Source organism: Echinops telfairi, unplaced genomic scaffold (genome assembly GCF_000313985.2).
Source record: "Echinops telfairi isolate 266 unplaced genomic scaffold, ASM31398v2 ScPeMD7_2;HRSCAF=8, whole genome shotgun sequence".
NCBI lineage: Eukaryota > Metazoa > Chordata > Mammalia > Afrosoricida > Tenrecidae > Echinops > Echinops telfairi.
In genome coordinates, this window is record NW_022103898.1 from 6782579 (window position 1) to 6797193 (window position 14615).

General features: G+C 57.1%; 1 protein-coding gene across 1 annotated transcript in view; it reads left to right on the forward strand.

Moving 5' to 3' along the window:
* EFCAB6 (EF-hand calcium binding domain 6) overlaps window positions 1-14615 on the forward strand; it is a 253365-nt gene that overhangs the window by 207342 nt on the left and 31408 nt on the right. The gene's annotated exons all lie outside the window — the stretch shown is intronic.

The window sequence follows — 14615 nt, forward strand, 5'->3', positions numbered from 1 at the left end:
GTGTGTGTGTGTGTGTGTGTGTGTGTGTGTTGGTTCCAACCGGTAGTGTCCCCGTGTGCAGCAGAAGGAAACACTGCCTGGTGCTGCGCCATTCTCACAATTGTTCTTCTGTTTGAGCCCATTGCTGCAGCCACTGCGTCCATCCGTCTGTCTTGCCGGGCACCCTTCCTCTTCTTCGCCGCCCCTCCATTTTGCCAATGCCCTCCTCCAGGGACTACTCTCTCCTGGCACCATGTCCCCAGAGTGTGGGACAAGTCTCGCCATGCTCGCTTTCAGGGAGCACTCTGGCTCTAGGCACATGCTGTTTGTTCTGTCGGCAGTGTTTCAACATGCGTCCAATGTTCCTCGTCAGCACCACAATTCAAGGGCACCATTTCCCTTCGGTCTTCCTTATTCAGTGTCCAACTTTCACATGCAAATGCTACATAACGCCCTTGAACGAGGTCTTTTGCAGCAGATTTGCCCAATGCAGTACATCCTTTGGTCCCTCAACGGCTGCTTCCATGAGCATCGACGGTGGATCCAAGCAAGACAGAATCCTTACAACGTCCATCTTTGCTCCTCTGCTCACGATGTCACCTGTGGGTCCAGGTGTGAGGACTTTGGTCCTCTCTCCATTGAGCCGCAATCCACCCTGAAGGCTGCAGTCCTGGATCTTCTTCCGCCAGGGCTTCTCGTCATCCTCACTTCTGCAAGCGAGGTTGTGCCACCTGCACATTAGGTGATTGCTCAGCCCGTCCCCAATCCCGAGACCCCGTTCTTCCCGGTGTGTCGTCCACCACTCTGCTTATTTGCTCAGCACACAGATTGAGTAAGTGCAGTGAGAGGACAGACCCGACCCCGAGGCACCTCCTTCCCCGGGCGCTTAGATCTGCTGTCATCCGGTGTGATGTTTCCCCATATTAGACTGCTGTTTTGTTCCTTGCTTTGTTGTTTCGCTTTGTCTTCTTGTTGTCTCACTCCTCGCAGCCACGTTTCTCCAACACTGTCCATCTCGGCTCCACGACAATCCTGGACCTCACTTTTTGTCCTCTTGACACCCTTCGGCCAAGCCCTGTCATCTAAAGGCTGCCACACATCAGGGCAAAGGGCACCGCGTCCCGGTCTCGGCTCCTTCAGTCCAAGAGTGGCACTTCCCTCGTTGCCATCTTCTCTGCGGGGAGCCCTGGGTTCGCAACCCCCAGCTCTTCCTGGTGGCACCTTGGCACAGCGGGAAGGGCTGGGCCAAGGGCTCGGGATCCGTCTACGGATCTTGAAAGCAGGCGATCCTTTACTTTCTTTGAGTCTCTCAAGAGGTGGTCTGCGAAGTCGGAAACGGCCGGCGATCGTTGCGGCCAGTGCTTCCTGCCAGTATTTGTAGAAGGGACACATGCCCCCATTCCATGTGGCGTGGACTAAGCTGAAAAGTTACAGGTTGAATCGTCGCCAGGGGCAGCGTCGATGCGGGCCTCAAGAAGGATCCCGGAGTCGGGGACAGACGGACGGCCTAGGGCTGTGAGGCTTGGGGGTGGTTGTGGATTTTCTGGGCTCTCCCAGAAACCAAACTCACTGCCGTCAAGCCAATGCCGACCCTACAGGACAGGGTAGAACTGCCCCTGTGGGATTCCAAGACGGTCAGTCTTAACGGAAGTAGAAAGCCGCCTCTTCCTCTGCTGAGCGGCTGGTGGTTTTGAACTGCCGACCCTGTGGTTAGCACTGTGCCCCTAGGGCTCCCCTATTGGGCTCTTCAAAGTCTTTTTTTAAACCACCATGTGTTACCTTTAAAACAGCATCTCCATCCCCCAGAAATGAAGCCAAATTGGTGCCAAGGATTTAAGAAGAGGCCCCGGCACCCCAAGCAATGGCTTTCCTACTTCTTACTGCTGCTTCCGGCTACTAGAAGGCTACATACCTTCCAGTTCTTTCTGGTTCCTTCTGGCTTGTAGACACCCCTTGTCAGCATCACACAGGGGCTCCCTGAGGCCGCAGGTGGGGATTTGGGCCCCATGGTCACCTCTCTGGGGAGCTTCCACAGACTCAGACACTCAGGGCACTAGCCTTGTCCCGGGGGCCCTCCTTGGCCTCGCCCCCTTGCTGGAGCCTGGAGGCATGGTGGTGGCACTTGCCCTGTGAGAGCACCGGGCCCAACGAGGGCCCAGAGGCGGCTTTCTGGTCCCACACAGAGCTCGTCTCGGAAGGCCACAGAGGCAGCTCTTCCCTGCTCTGTAGGGTTGCCGTGAGTCCTGCGTACTGTGTGCTCCTACGGCCCTGTGTCCACCAGGCACTGCGCTGGCCACCTCGGGGTTTAGTCTCTGCCTGCAGGGAGCTCCCGTGTGGCTGAGGGGAGGAGGGCCCGAGGGGAGGGAGTGGTAGTCACATACATGTCTGAGGGGCTTCAGCGGGTTTGTGGGGGAGATGCCATTATCTTCCCCTTCCCTTCTCCACACGCCTTTGAAGCTGTATGTGTGTGTGTGTCCATGTGTGCTTTGTGTGTACACGTGTGTGCGTGCACACGTGTGTAAGCAAAGAGCGTGTGCTCCAAAACCAGAGAGCCGTCCTTCAGCACAAAGGCGGAAGAAGTGTAGCTCCGTGTTCCTGGGCAGATCCTGCGCTCGGAACAGAGTCCTGGGGGCGTCCCCTCCAGTAGAGGTGGCAGGCTGGACCCTGTGCAGGGCAGCTACGCTACACATCCAAAATGGCCAGCGGGAACCCCGCCACAGCAGAGGGGATACAAAGGGAGACGGCCTCTGCCACCCGGAGGGCCGGACACGCTGTGCAGAGCCTGGAGGGGTGTCAGTGAGAGGCTCCGTGTGGGCGAGCCCGCAGCTCAGGCCGCAGCTCAGGCCGTGGGGGGCCAAGAAGGTTCATGGCCTGTGCTGCCAGGTCCAGGGGGTCCTCCAGGGGGAGGGGCCTGCTGCAAGGGGATAGCCAGCCTCAGGGGGGGGCTGGGAGTGGGGAGATAACCGGGGGCCACTGAGGACACCCCACCCCTCCTGCTGCACTCTGCTCCTCATCACTAAAAAGGAGAGGGCATGGTCAACGACAGGGGCAGCCAGTGGGTCACCAAGCTCATTCACAGTGAGACCCACCCATGCACTGGGGCAAGTGACTCAGAGATGAGGGAAATGTACTGAAGGCCCTGCCCTGCCAGAACGACGGGCAGCAGCCTTCCGATGGACCGGGGAGGGGCGCGGGACCACACAGCTTTTCTGTCCGGTTGCGTAGGGCCGCCATGAGTCCATGGCCAACTGGGCAGCCCACAGCAGTGAAATGCAAGTGTGGGTGGTGGACACACACACACACACACACACACACACACACACTTACACACACACCGCCAACCCAGGTAGATCAGTGCTCTGGGGCCCTGTCCCTGTGGGGATTAGCCATGTCCACTCTGTGACACATGTGGGTCTGAGAGGGGAAGGGGAAGGCGAAGGCGAGAACTCTGGCCCTGGCAACCCGGCTGTCACCACAAAAATGCTGCCCAGCGGCGTGGCCAAAGCAAAGGGCCTGGGGCTACAGAAGCTCTGCTGCCTGCTGGGAAGATGCCCGCACAGCATCCAGAGCCCGATGGAGACTGGGGGAGTCTCCGGCCTCCGCCAGCTCCCGTCTCCCTCCTGGAGAGGCAAACCCTCACATTCAGGACCGCCACGTGCGAAACAGCCAACCTCACCTTGTCTTCAGAGAGCCGTCCCCGTTTAACATTTCTTTTAAGCCGTAAAGTGCAATTTCCGTATCTGCCGTGAACGTGAAAATAAAGCTCAGAGCATAAATAGATTTTTTTTTTTTAAGAGAGAGAGAGGAGAGGCATGTGGAGGCTTCATACGAAAGCCCTCTCTACTTCATTGCCATGGAAATATGTGATTTCTTTTCTTTCTTTCTTTAACAAAACACATCCTTACTCCACACGGAGTAATTATTTTGTCACATTCCCGCGAGGAGCCAACGAGACCGTCCCCGGCTTAGTGTTTGGAAGACGTGGTCTCAGAAAGCCATCCTGTTGCCCGTTAAATACCATCAAGATGAGCTCTGCTCCCGAAGAGAGGATGGGCGATGTTCGCCCTGGGCTGCAGCTGAGCCCTGAGAGCACCCGGCAACATTTGCCACCTTTTACGAGCACCGCCGCTGCCCCGGGCTTCCCTCTCCACTGGCTCTGAACAGAAAGATGCCCCCGTCTTTTTTATGAGCGTGATAGAGAACGGGCGGGCTTCCTTTCCCCGACGATGACAACTGTCCTGGTTATGACCAGGATGGACCGTGTCCCTTTGGCGGATATGTCACTGCTGTCCAGGAGCTCTGGTCTCGAGGGACGTGGGTTGAGCATTGGGCAGCTGGCCACTCAGCATGAGAAAGGTGAGACAAACAGCCTTCAGGAAGCTGTACTGCTGCTGTACTGCCTTCAGAAGTCCTGTCGGGGGCTCTGCTCCTTGCCATGGGGTCCCCCTGGTGGGCACTGGTCATGACTGACCCCTGGTGGGCTCTGATGCACAGAAGACTCTTGGTGTCACTTTTAGGGCTTTGGAACATTGCTTCTAAATTGAAGCCTCGCTCCACTCCCCGACGAAGCAGTGCCTCCCAGGAGACACTAGGCTGTCGAGGAGGGGCCCGGCTGACTGCACGGGGACTCAGAATGACTCACATGCTTGGGGTGACCCCAGAGGAAGACAAGGCAGAGGTGGGAGTCCCCTGACTCCAAGGGCAAAGGAGCACAGATGCACCCCGTTTTAGTACTCTCTGCAGGCGGGGTGTGTTTTCCCCAAGGAAGGTCTGCAGCCCACCCTGCACTGAGCACAGGAGCCCTGGTGGCATAGGGTATTAAGTGTTGGACTGCTGTGTTGGGCTTGATAGACTAGAGAAACAAACCCATAGACACTTCTATGGGTATAAGAAAAGGCTTTATAGACAAGAGCAATTGAATATTGAGAAAACATCCCAGCCCAGCCCAGATCAAGTCCATAAGTCCAATATTATTACTCCATATGTTGATACTAGTCCATAAATTCCTCTTCAGACTCATGCAGCCATGCAATGACGCCGAATGCAGGAAGAGCACAGGCCAGTGGGTTGGAAGTCTTGTGGATCCAGTGGTGTTGTAAGCCTCTCAGCACTGATGTGGGTCTCCACGAGGCTCCTCCAGCTCCCAGGTCTCTGGCTGCATCAGGAGAGCTTCATGTGGCTTCTCATCAGGGAGTCTTGCAGGGAGTGGGCGTTGTCAGTAGAGAGTCTCCAAGGGAATGAGCCAAGAGAGTGTCTACTGCCTCCCAGGAGGAAGTTCCCAGAATCCTCAGGAGCAGGCCATGTCCACACAGAGGTCTCATTGGCTGTGACCTGATTGACAGGCTAGACTCCAACCCTTCATTCTTAATCCTCTCAAACAGACAAAAATACCATGGTTTGGGCCGGGCGCACCTTAGTCCTCAAAGTGACATCCCTGCTCTTCATCGTGATAGGTCTCTTGCAGCAGGTTCGCCCGATGCAGTGCGTCCTCTGGTCTCTTGACTGCTGCTTCCATGAGCATTGTCTGTGGATCCGAGCACAAGGGGACCCTCGACAGCGTCAGCCTTTGCTCCACTGACTGTGATGTCACCCATTGCCCAGCGGTGTTGTAATGCATACGATGGAGTTTTGGCAAACCCAAGCTCCCTGTTTCCAGAGGCAGGGACCATGCCGACTGCCTCCAGGGCCATCGTGGTGGCTGCCAGCCCGTCTCCTCTGGGCTTCGAGGGAACCTTGACCATTCCACCCTGCACGGATCACTCACTCATAGCCTTAGGACTCGTCCACCCCCATCCTCTCCAGGGTCCTGCTGGGTGTTTGTCCCAATGCCTCAGTAGGATACTGTCCAAAACAGTGGCTGGAGGCACAGCCAGGCCTGCCCTGCTCCCTCCCCAGCCACAGCACAAGCGTGCACCAGGAGGATTGGCCTCCCTGAAGCCCCAGAGGGGAACGGTAATTCGGCCAGGCCTGGTTCTGCTGGGTTTTAATCAGAAATAAACCTTACAGAATCCAACCCCGAACCCGCTACCTGCCGCCGAGTCAACACTGACCCACAGCATCCCCAGAAGACAGGGTAAGAGTGGCCCTGTCGCATCCTCCAGGCTGAACATCTCTAGGAGCAGACTGCCTTATCGTTCTCCCCAGGAGCGACCTGGAGAGAGATGAGGCGCGCTACTCCCGCCAGGAGTGACAGTCTGGGAAACCCACATGGGGCAGTTCTACCCTGTCCTACAGGGTTGCTGTGAGTCAGAATCGACTCGTAGGCAGTGGGTTTGAAAGGGGCTCATTTAGAGCTGGGAGGAGGTGATGGGAGGCGGATGAGGGGGTGGATAGTGAGCTGAGTCTATCACATGCACCAAGGGCAACCCTCTGCTCTGAGGGGCTGCAGACGGCTGAGGGTAAAGGGGTCTGGGGCTCCCTGAGGGCTGGAAGGATGAGACTGGGTCAGCCTGCTAGCCTTGCTGCTCAGTGGACCCAGCCTCAGTGGGCCCTCAGCCAAGACCTATGTACAAACCACATCCCGCCCTGGGTAGTTCTAGCCCACAGGGTCAGCAGCCGGAACCTGACAGGATCCACGAGCAGTTGTCGTTGTCAGTTACTGCTGAGTCAGTTTTGACTCGGGGAGACCTTACCTGCAACAGGAAGAAACTAGCCCCCCCCCCTTACCTCCGCCGCCGAGCTGTGAGGTCCTCACAATCACTCTTCTGTCTGGATCCAGCCATCGGTGCAGCCATGGTGCCTGTCCATCTCCTGGAGGGAGGGCCCTCCTCCTCCTCACTGCCCCTCCACTTGACCACACCTGACGTCCTTCTCCAAGGACTGGTCTCACCGGACAACTTGTCCAGAGCACGTGAGATGGAGTCTCGCCAGCCTTGCCTCTGAGGACATAGAAGTAGGCGTGCAGACGGCGTGGCTGGCCACGCTGCTTCTGAGACAGCTCCATCCGTTCTTTTGGCAATCCGTGGCCCTTGCAATGGTCTTCGCCAGGCTGGCTAGAGCCCCACTATGCACCTGTAGGGAGCATGCTGGGGGCCCGGCCTGGCCGATTCCCTCTGTACACCAGCCTGGTTTCCTGCTGTGGAGCGGTGAGGACCACAGCAGCCCAGAACCGGGGAAAAGGGGGTGTCAGTGAAGGGTCCCCATCTTGAACCCCAGGTCTTGACTGGTTTGTGGCCTGTCCCGGCCATCCTTCCAGGAGCTCTGGCTTCTTACATGGTCGGGCTGCTAAGCAGACAGTCCCTGGTCCGGACCCACCAACCGCCCGCAAGGGAGAACAAGGAGACTCTGCTGCCTCCAAGGTTCACAACCTTGGAATCCCAAGGGAGGGGGTGGGGGTGGGGGGCGGCTCTACCCTGTCCTGGGGGGCAGCTGTGAGTCGGAATCAACGTGCCCTGCCTTTGGGCTGTGCTGTGTTACTCCCAGCCAGAAAGAACGGTCGCATCGTGTGGGGTCCCAGGTAGGCATCGTGTCCTCCAGGACCTCACCTCCGTGTCGCCTCCAGGAAGGGCGTGCTGGGTTATCAGTGCCACCTGAGCCGCTGCTCCTGGCCTGCCCTGCTCCCCAGCCACAGGTCTCCCCCGGCTCCCTGCCTCGCCCTCAGAGCGCAGAGCAGGACCCACGTCCTATTTTCATCTGGATTTTTTCATGTTTTATCTTTTTTTTTTTTTGACAGGCAGTTTTGCCGCTGTTGTTATTTTTAGCATTCATTTATCCACTGTAAATACAAATGAAGATACAGTACAATTAATTTCTCTGCTAATCAAAATATTTGATCAAATGAAGCAATTTTTCAATTCTTCGGAGTAATTATACTCCTCTGTAACAGGAATCGGGAGGCTTCTTCCCTGAGCCTCTCTAATTAGGAATCTTCGCTACCTGCTGTGTCCTTGTTCTCGGGAAGTTCCGGGGCTTGTTTGCCTCGCCCCCTTCCAGCGCACGGGACCGAGGGGGTGAAACCTCCATAATTGTCCCCCGAGGCCTTCAGAACGGAAGTCCCTGGATGAGTCCTGCCGCCTGGCTGCTGCCAGTGCTGGGTGCCGTCAGTGGGCTCGGGCCCACAGCGAACCCTTGGCCCAGCAGAAGGAAACACCGGGTCCTGCGCCATCCTCCGCGGTTCCTGTGCCTGAGCCCAGGGCTGCAGCCACCGTGTCCACTCATCTCCTGAGGGACTTCCTCTTTGTCGCTGCCCCTCCACTTGACCACGCATGATGCCCGTCTCCAGGGACAGGTCTCGCCTGACAAGAGGTCCAAAGTTCTTGAGACGAAGTCTCGCCATCCTGGCTTCTCAGGAGCACTCCGACCCTACTTCTTCCGAGACAGATCCAATTGTCCTTTGAGCGGTCCATGGTACTTCCAGTATTCTTGGCCAGCCCCACTGGATTAGCTCATTACAGTCTTCATCTAGCTAAATGAATGCACACATTCCCCATCTTCCCACCTGCTTCTCCCCTGTACCTTACCTGCTGCTTCCATCCAGGTGCCTGCCACTGCCACCGTGGACACCCAAAGGGGCAGGGCCACCACCAGCCCCGGCCACAGACTCACTGTCACAGAAGATTGATGGTCCAAAAGCCACCCCGCCTGCACAGCCTACTTCTTATCTCCATACTCTGAGAAGCCTCCCCTCCGCTTACCCTCATTAGAAATCCTGGTTGCATAGTCAGCTGCTGCTGTGTAACAAACAGCCCCACAGCCTCGGGGGCCACCACCTGCGTATGCCCAGCCTGCACACCCGCACCCTCCACTGTGGACAGCTCGGCCACCGCCCCTCTTCTCCAGGTGTGTCTCCTCTTCCCAAAGCCAGTGCTCTTGTGGTCAGGGCTGACGTCCCTCTTGCTTAGCCGCCATCCAGTGGGCCTCTTGACTGACGCCAGAGGGCAGCCCCCTCCCACCATCCTCTTGTGATCCGTGAGGTTTTCGCCAGCCCATTTGACTTAAGCAGATGGCCGGGCCCCTCTTCCTAGTCCATCTTAGCCTGGAAGCACCCCCTCCCCACCCCCAAAATCCATTACCATCACAGTAACATGCAAAAGACTCCAGGTGGGCCACACACTGGCCAGGATGTGAGACGTGAGCCCGGTCTCCCACATGGACGGGAAGAGTTCTACCACCGACTCACTTTCCTCAGGCCAGTGTGCTGCAGGCCCGGGGGCGCCCTTCTCAAGAGGCAGCACAGAGGGCTTGTCCAGGCAGGACAGGACCTTGTCCCTGCTTTGCCCAGCGCTCTGTGGGAGAAAGGTGAGGCTCTCTAGTCCCGTGAAGGGGAAATGCCACGTGCACTGAGCCCCTGGTGCATCCCCTCGGACCACAGACCAGGGAGGTGAACAGCCTTGCCTGCATGCGGGACGCTTTAGGGAGGGGATCGTTGCCGCTGCAACGTGTTGCAGAGGTTGCCGGTTCAAATGTGCACCTTTGCCTTTGCTCCCCCTTAGGGATCCATCCAAACGTGTCCTCAATTTTCGTATTTTCTGCTCGCTCTTCGATGGAGGTTTTTAATCTGATTTACTTTGTTACTGTTGTCCTTTCTGTTTGTTTGTTTTCATTTGTTTTCTGTGTGTGAAATCCAGGATAGATAAATCTGTAGAGACAGTCACTAGATTAATGGTGTTCCTGAGGCGGGAGGGGGAGTATGGCAGGGGAGGCTGGAGGGAGGCAGGGAGCTAATAACAGTGAGTCCAAGAATGAAGAAAATGCTCTAAAACTGATTGCAGTGTGGATTGTACAACTCTTCCTGATGTGATTGAACGTTGTGATAGAGGCCAATAAAACGTAAAGTTTTAAAAGAGTTGCAGTCTCGGAAACCCACAGGGACAGTTCTACCATGTCGCGCACGGTCGCTGTGAGTGGACATCGGCTCAAAGGGAGTGAGCTGGGTCCGTCCAGTTTGGTCGGTCCACGGCTCAGAGAAAGCCATGTGGCTGAGTCCACGGCAAAGGGATAGGAGCTCCCCGCAGCCTCTTCCGTGGGAGCAACAGAGGTGGGAGCCTTCAAAGCGACATCTGAACCATTAAGGAAAGAGTGATGTGTATCACCGACCCTCTGTCCAATGGTCACTGGAAAATCCCCGCTGCCACTCCAGGGTGTTCTACAAGAAATCGCCAAGAGCGAGGCAGGACATAAGCTGCTGGCAGCTACTAACGGGGTCTTCACACCCACCCACAGTCATCACTTTGACTCTGGCTCCTGGAGACCCTGTGGGACAGAACAGAACTGCCCCTGGGGTTTCCAGGGCTCTCAGTCTTTGCTGGAACAGACAGCCTCATCTTTCTCCCAAGGAGCCGCTGGTGGGTTTGAACAGCCAATCTCTTGGTTAACTGCCGAGCACTTACACCACTGCACCAGCAGGGCACCTTGCCCTCACTTCTGTACTCCCCCAAGCCTGCTCTCACTGCAATCGGTCTGTTCTGAATCATAGCGACCCTATAGGGCAGAGTGGAACTGCCCCTGCGGGTTTCCAAAGCCATCGATCTTAACTGAAGCAGAGAGCCACATCTTTCTCTCTCGCAGTGGCTAGTGGACTCGAACTGCTGACCTCACCCTGCTAACTGCTCAAGGGTTGCAGTAAAACTGTGAATGAAAACTCACAAAATCGGGGACTCTGTGGCACCCAAGAGGCTGGTCACCACCCTTTCTCACTGGCTCCTGCTCAACCTCACTGGCCCCGTCTCCTCTCTTCCCTCCCATCCAGCCTGTCCCGCCTCCTTTCCCTTGTCCCCACCCCTGCCCGCTGACCCCGCCCGCCCCTGCCCTACCCTGCTCACCCTGCACTGGATTGAAGGTGCCCTTCTGATGCCGCCGGTCACTAAGTTGTTGGGGTGCTGGGTAAGCATGCTTCTCCCAGGGGGAAGGGTTAGGGGAGGGGCAGCTAGCACCCAACCACTGTGCCAGCAGGATTCCATGTGAGTAGAGAGCAGGGGTTATTAGTGGCGCCATACAGGGCATCCCTCCTCCTCATACCCCTGCCAGCGTAAGGGGCGGTTGTGCAGGGAGCTGGGGGCCTTCTGGTTGCTGTGGGTCTGCCCTGCAGTGGCGGTTTGCATGTTGCTGAGACACTGGGGCAGCGGTCCTCCGCCTTCCCCATGCCAGACCCTTTCATGCAGGTCCTCATGTGGTGGGGACCCCCCAACCATAACATGATTTTCGTTGCTACTTCATCACTGTCGTTTTGCTACTGTGATGAATCGGGCGACTCCTGTGAAAGGGTCATTCGACCCCCAAAGGGGTCGCGACCCACAGGTTGAGAACCGCTGCACTAGCAGCTAAGTCACCAATACTTCAAGTACCAGCACTGGCACCTACACTGCAGACTAGGAAGAAAGGTCTGGGGACCGGCTCCCGCTAATTAGCCGAGGAAACCCTGTGGGTGGAAGCAGAATGCTGTCTGACCGAGAGCTGGAAGATGGGCCCATCCCTGGTTGGAAGTCACCTGGCACACCCCGTGGAGACGGATGTGGGGCAGCGTTTTGCTGTGTTTGCAGTGGGCTCACTGTGAATGGGAGTCGGTGGCCCTGATGAAACCAGATCCCCTGGACACTTCGAAATGAATACTTGAATACCAGGGGCCACCTTCACCCCACGCAGGTGCCGCTCCCGGGGCTCATGGCTGCGAGCCCACAGGGCCATCGGTCCCCTGCTGACATTGTCTAGGACATCCGTGGGCTGTGCTTCTCCCACCACCCTGGACGCAGTGCTGCTGGAGGGGAGCCCCTCACAGACGGCGACCCCAGAACCCTTCCTTCCGCTGGACCTCAGCACCTGGCTCCCGCTGGACAGTGGCCTCCTTTCTGAGAAGAAGCAACGTGGTCCGCTCCCAGGGACACACCCTCGGCTTCCATGATGACACGGACGTGCAGGGATGAGAAGGTGCCGGACCCAGGAGCCACGTCCTCGGAGCCAGGCCGCTCGCAGCAGAGCGGAACCTAGACATTGGTGCCCCCGGGTTCTGAACCTGTGAGGCCTGGGAGAGGCTCTCGGCTCTCAGCTAAGGAGGATGTGGCCATGCACACAGCTCTGGGTCCTGAGGTGCCAAGGGCATTGGGTCCCCACTGCTTTTGATGGCGTGAGTTTTTTGTTTGGTTGCTTGTTTTCCTTTGTCCCTTTTATGTAGACCAGGGGTCCTCAAACGTTTAAAACAGGGCCGGTTCACTGTCCCTCAGACCCGTTGGAGGGCCGGACTCTAGTTTTAAAAAAAACTATAAACAAATTCCTGTGCACACTGCACATATCTCATTTTGAAGTAAAAAAACAAAAGGGGGGAAAAACACCCGGCAGGCCGGATAAATGTCCTTGGCGGGCCATAGTTTGAGGACCCCTGATGTGGATTGTAAGCTTTTCATGACCAGGAGCCCTGGTGGTGTAGTGGTCATGTAGTGGGCTGCTATAACCACAAGGTCAGTGGTTCAAAACCTCCAGTCACCCCGAGGGAGAAAGATGAGGCTTTCTATTCTTGTACAGAGTTACGGTCTGGAAACCCACAGGGGCAGCTGTACTCTGCCCTGCAGGGTTGTGATGAAGCGGCATTGAACTCCATGGGTAGTGAGTTTGAGCTTTTTTGAAGCTTTGTAGGACTAGGGGGCCTGGTGGCTGGGTGAGTTACATGTTGAGAGGCTAACCACAAGGTCAGCAGTTCGAAACCAGCAGCCACTCCATGGGGAAAAGATGAGGCTTTCTGCTCCTGTAAGGATTTACAGGCTTGAAACCCAACAGGGGCAGTTCCACCCTGTCTTATAGGGTCTCTGAGTTTATTTGGCTCTCTGGCAGTGGCCCTTGCTCATCAGGCTATGTATAAAGGAGGCCTGGTGGCCTTTCCAGGTATGAGTTGCACTGATAATAACTGTGAGGTTGGTGGTTCAAGCCCATGAGCTGCTCCTCAGGAGAAAAATGAGGCTGTGTGCTCCCAGAAGGATTTGTACCTTCTGAAGCCCTACTAGGCTGGCTAGGAGCAGAAATGACTCGCTGGCATAGGCTGTGTTTTGTATCAAACCTGGCACAAACAGTTAAGCACGCCATACTTGCCAAGAAGTTGGCAGTTCGGATCCTCCCAGAGGCACCTGGCGACGGGCTCCTGAGAGGACCCAGAGCTCCAGTCCACAGCAACAGGTCGCAGCACGGCCATGCACTGGGAGCTCCTGTCCCTTATCTTTGCACTGCAGGAGGGAGGGAGGGAGGGAGTGTTCTCTCCAGCCCAGCAAGCGGTCTCTCTTGGGAGGTGAGAGGTGTGAGTCACCGGAGGTGGGGGTGGACTTCCGGCCCCTCCGCCACCGCTGCTCTTCCGTCTCCCTGGAAACCCCTGGTGCCAGGCGGGGCCACAGGGAGGGACAGGAGTAGCTGTGTCTGTTTCACCGGGCTGTGGCCAGAGCGTGGCTGTGGGGAAGGCGGCCCCGTTCCGTGTGACCCCGGTGTGGCCCCAACTCCCTGTGTCACATCGCTCTCCTGGTGAGTACTCAGGAGGGCAGTGCCCCTGAAGAGCTTCTCGCAAGGGGTGCCAGCCCCTCCTCCCCCAGCACAGACGCCTGCGTCCCTTCCAGCCGGTGCTTCGAGGGCACCGAGCACCGGCCCATCTGCTCCCCCCATGTCTGTGCTTGCCCTGGTGAGCCCCTCGTCACGGGCAGAGTACTGCCCCCCCCACCCAGCCTCCAGCCTTGACACGCGCCTTGCACCCAGCCTGTGTTTCTGAGTGAGGTTGCCATCATGGGGGCACTGGCTCCGTGGAACTAGCAGCGGCCGCTCCGCAGTAGATTGCCAGCCCTTTCTAGTAAGGCCCCCTGGGAGGGCTTGCAGCTCCGGCTTTTCATCAGCTGTCAGGCCATTCACCACGGCCCAGGACTAGGAATGTTGGGATCCATCGAGTGGACCCCCACTCATGGGGCCACATGTGACAGAGGGACACCACCCCGCCCCACCCCACCCCACACACAGGGTTCCCTCTGCCATTGTTTTTCGGGCAGCAATGGCCGGGCCGGGCCTGGATGCCACTGCTGGATTAGAACCGCCTGCCTTCGGGCTCAAGACACGCAGGGGCGGCAGAGGCACTCATAACCGGTGTTGCCTGGGCATTTCTCTGTGTGCGCCAGGAGGCCCGGGGCTCTGTGGGTAAGGCTGCCTGCCTCAAAGGGAGGGCCCAGGGTCCCCCAGGTCTTTTGCAACTCCTGACCCTGGTGGGGAGGAAGGAGGGAGGTACAGGGAGGGGAGGGGTGCAGAAATGAGGCTCCAGGTGCTGTGTCTGGAGCGAATGCTGTAGTACAGGTGCACGGTCTAGGTGAGCCTTCCCTCTGGGATGCTGAGCCAACCCCCAGCAGCCCCAGGCTGCTCAGAGCAGACCTGCGCCACAGGGCTATCTTGCTCTGATCTTCATGGGAGTGGAACACCAGGCCTTGCTCCCAGGTGGGCCAAGAGCTCACTTTGGCCCAGCCAGGGACCTTTGCATGGGTGCACAGTGGGCTGTGCCACCACATTATTCTTTTTTTTTAAATCATTTTACTGGGGGCACATACAACTTTTATCATAATCCATACATCCATCCATTGTGTCAGGCACATTTGTACATTTGTTATCATCATTCTCAAAACATTTGCCTTCTACTTGAGCCCTTGGTATCAGGTCCTCATTTTTCCCTTCCATCCCCCACCCCCTCCCTC